The following is a 4157-nucleotide window of genomic DNA, read 5'->3' on the forward strand; positions in this document are numbered from 1 at the left end:
CTATTGAGCCCACGTGTGGCAACTACTGAAGCCCACATGCCCTAGAGCCTGTGCTCCACACCAAGACAAACCACTGCAACGAGAAGTCCGCGCACTGCAGCTAGCGAGTAGCCACAGCTCCTTGCAGCTAGAGAAAAGCCCAAGCAGCAACGAAGACCCAGCACAGCCAAAATACATAAAATAAAATAAAATTTAAAAAAGACTTCAGAGAGCAGTAGGAACAGAGCAGGAAGATCTCATTCTAGATGAGCTGAGATTGTTGGTCATTTTTTCCGAGTCACTGCCGTGCTGAAGATTGGGTTTGCTTTACGGTGAACGATTGAAGCCATTCAGGCTCCTATTACAGACTAGAATCTAGATGCGAGGCTCTTTTTCCTATGGGATATTTGGTGAGTGACAGGGGAGACTAGGGGTGATGATGGTGGGGCCGGGGTAGGGCCTGGCTGGGGACCTGGGCTGGAAAGGTAGCACAAGGTCCGCAGTCGTTTGGTAATTGGAGGGTGGAGTCTCACTGGGGAGAAGAGCCTGCAAAAACACAAGATAGATCTCACACTCAGGATAACTAAATCAGAGGTGGACTGAATCCAACTAAGGCTGCAGCTCACCCCAACTCAGCTCAGTTCCTGATTTCACTGAGGCACCCATCCCTTTAAGATATATTGTCTAACATAGGAGACATCAACCCTCTAGGGGAAAATGGGCTTCCCAGCTGGCCCAGTTGTAAAGAATCTGCTGCCAATGCAGGAGATGCAAGAGGCGTGGGTTTGACCCCTGGGTTGGAAAGATCCCCTGGAGCAGGAAATGGCAACCCACTCCAGTATTCTTGCCTGAAAAACCCCATGGACAGAGGAGCCTGGCGGGCTACAGTCCATGGGGTCACAAAGGGTCCGACACAACCAAGCACACACACACACACACACACACACACACACACACTAGTGGGGAATATGGTTAACTTCACTGTCTGTGATTCTTTCATATACAATATTTGGCATATGATTAAAAAATTACAAGTCATAGAAAAAGCCAGTATGGTAGACTGAGCAATGTCCTCCCAAAGATGTGTCTGTCCTAATTCTCAGAACCTGTAGGGACTCTGCTGATGTGATTCAGGATCTTGAGATGGAGAGAGTATTGTGGCTTATCCAGGGGGGCCCAATAAAATCACAAGGTCAGAGTCAGTAGTAGGTGGAAGGATAGAAGTGAGAGTTTGGAGTTATGTGGACAAGGGGCCACAAGCCTAAGGAAGCAGGTGGCCATCAGAGTTGAAAAAGACAAGGAAAAGGATTCTTCCCTACAGTTTCCAGAAGGGACCCACCCCGCTGACACCTTGACTCTAGCCCAGTGAGACCGATTTTGGATTTCTGACCCCCAGAACTATAAGATAATAAATCACTGCTGTCTTAGACTTCTAAATTTGTAGTAATTTATTAACTAGTAGTGGGAAACTAATACAAATGGACAATGTGACTGATAATCAAGAGGAAACATGAGGCAATAGAAGTAGACCCATATCTGATCTGGATATCATGGACTTTAAAATAACCATTTAAGGGAATATAAACTGGTACAGCTGTGTTTTCACTACAGAAAATAAGGAGGCTCTTCCAAAAACTGAAAATAGAGTTGTCATATGATCCTGCAATCACAGTCTTAGGCACATATTCAGAAAAAAACTATTAATATAATTCAAAAACATATATGTACCCCAATGTTCATTGCAGCACTATGTACAATAGCTAAGACATGGCAGCAACCAAGCACACATTGACAGATGAACAGATAAAGATGTGGCATATATATACACTGGAATACTACTCAGCCATAAAGAAGAATGAAATGATGCAATTTGCCACAACATGGATAGACTAGGAAGTTATCATACTGAGTGAAGTAGGTTAGAAAGAAAGGAAAATGCCATATGATATCACCGATGTTTCAGTTCAGTTCAGTTGCTCAGTCGTGTCCGACTCCTTGCGACCCCATGAATTGCAGCATGCCAGGCCTCCCTGTCCATCACCAACTCCCAGAGTTCACCCAAACTCATGTCCATCGAGTCATGAGTGATGCCATCCAGCCATCTCATTCTCTGTCGTCCCCTTCTCCTGCCCCCAATCCCTCCCAGCATCAGAGTCTTTTCCAATGAGTCAACTCTTCACATGAGGTGGCCAAAGTACTGGAGTTTCAGCTTTAGCATCATTCCTTCCAAAGAACACCCAGGACTGATCTCCTTTAGGATGGACTGGTTTGATCTCCTTGCAGTCCAAGGGACTCTCAAGAGTCTTCTCCAACACCACAGTTCAAAAGCATCAATTCTTTGGCGCTCAGCTTTCTTCACAGTCCACCTCTCACATCCATACATGACCACTGGAAAAACCATAGCCTTGACTAGATGGACCTTTGTTGGATCTCAAATATAACACAAATAAACTTTTATGAAATAGAAACAGACTCACAGACATAAATAACAGATGTGTGGTTGTCAAGGGGTAGAGGAGGATAGGAGAGAGATGGATTGGGAGTTTGGGATTAGCAGATGCAAATTATTATTTATACAATGAATAAACAGCACAGGGAACTATATTCAATGTCCTGTGATAAACCATGATGGAAGAGAATGTGGAAAAGAATGTATATACATAAAACTGAATCATTTTGCCATATGGCAGAAATTAACACATTGTAAAGCAACTATACTTCAATAAAATAAATTTTAACAATGAAATAACCATTGAAATATGTTAAAGAAAATAGGATCAATGAACAAATGGTGGCAAGCTATGAAATTTCAACAGAGAATATGTAAATATATAAAAACCAAATGAACATCCTAGGATTAACAATATCTGAAAGGAAGCATTCAGATGTGCTGAGCAACAGACCAGACGCAGCAGAGGCAAGAGATTAGTAAACTTGAAGACAGGCCAATAGAAAATATCCAAACTAAAGTACAGAAAGATAAAGGAATAGAAAGAACAATGCTAACTACAAAGTTTTTGTTTGATGTCTTCCCAGCATACAATATTTAGCCAAGAAGATTATTCATTTCATCTTCGAATGTTTGTTGTAGCAGATACAAGGGAATTTGTTTACTTAAATTGTAAGTAAACTCACTTTGGGAATCGTATCGCAGACATTCCTACTAGACTCTTGGACCTAGTTTTCTTCCACAGATTGCACGTAATATAAAGTAAAGCTTCTAGTGGATTTGAATCTAAAAATCACTTCATTGTCTGACTCTAAAATCCAGTTTTCATATTTGCAAAATGAAGGTAATAGTATATATCTCATAGCTTTAGCATGAAGATTAAGGGACATAAAGCCCTTAGCATAATAATGCCTGGCACAGAGTAAATGTACACTTTTATTAGCATATTTTCCTCAAGCAGGTACATCTGTATGTCAGAAGAAGCATCAGAGGGAGTATGAGGTAAAGGACTTTCATTAAATGAAATAAGCTTAAATGAAATCAGGGATGTAAAGCTCTCATAAGGAGATGTGATGGTGCTCTTGACTATTTTTACAAACCTTTTGTTTATTTTTCTTTTTGGCTGCGCTGGGTGTTCGTCGCTGCTCTTGGGCTTTCTCTTGGTGCAGCGAGAGGGGCCTACTCTTGGTTGCAGTGCTCAGGCTTCTCTTGTTGCAGTGCACGGACTTCAGGGCACACTGGCTTCAGTGGCTGCGGCTCTTGGGCTCTGGACCACAGGCTCAGTAGTTGTGGCACGTGGGGTTAGTTGCTCTATGGCATGTGGGATCTTCCCAGACCAGGAATTGAACCTATGTCTCCTGCATTGGCGGACAGGTTCTTTACCACTGAGCTGTCAGGGAAGCCCAGGACTTTGTTTTCTTGAACCCACTTCATCATTGCTATTAGAAATCAATCTCTCATTCCTCTTTCTCCCTGCTTAAGGCTTAAGGGGCTCTTATCTGATCTCCTTAGAGAACCCTACCTTCTCAATAGGCTTAGTTTTTTTGAACTGTATTTTTGGACTATTGTTTTCTACTTTCATTATCACTTTCTCTTTCCTCTGAGCCAATAAACACAGAACTGACTTAAATTGATGAAGTGGAGGGGAAGGGATGATAAAAGAAAGAAATAAAAGTGTATCAAGTAAGGGACTTTCCTGGTGGCATGGTGACTAAGAACCCGTGTTCCC

This window comes from Bos indicus, chromosome 21 (genome assembly GCF_029378745.1).
Source record: "Bos indicus isolate NIAB-ARS_2022 breed Sahiwal x Tharparkar chromosome 21, NIAB-ARS_B.indTharparkar_mat_pri_1.0, whole genome shotgun sequence".
Lineage (NCBI taxonomy): Eukaryota > Metazoa > Chordata > Mammalia > Artiodactyla > Bovidae > Bos > Bos indicus.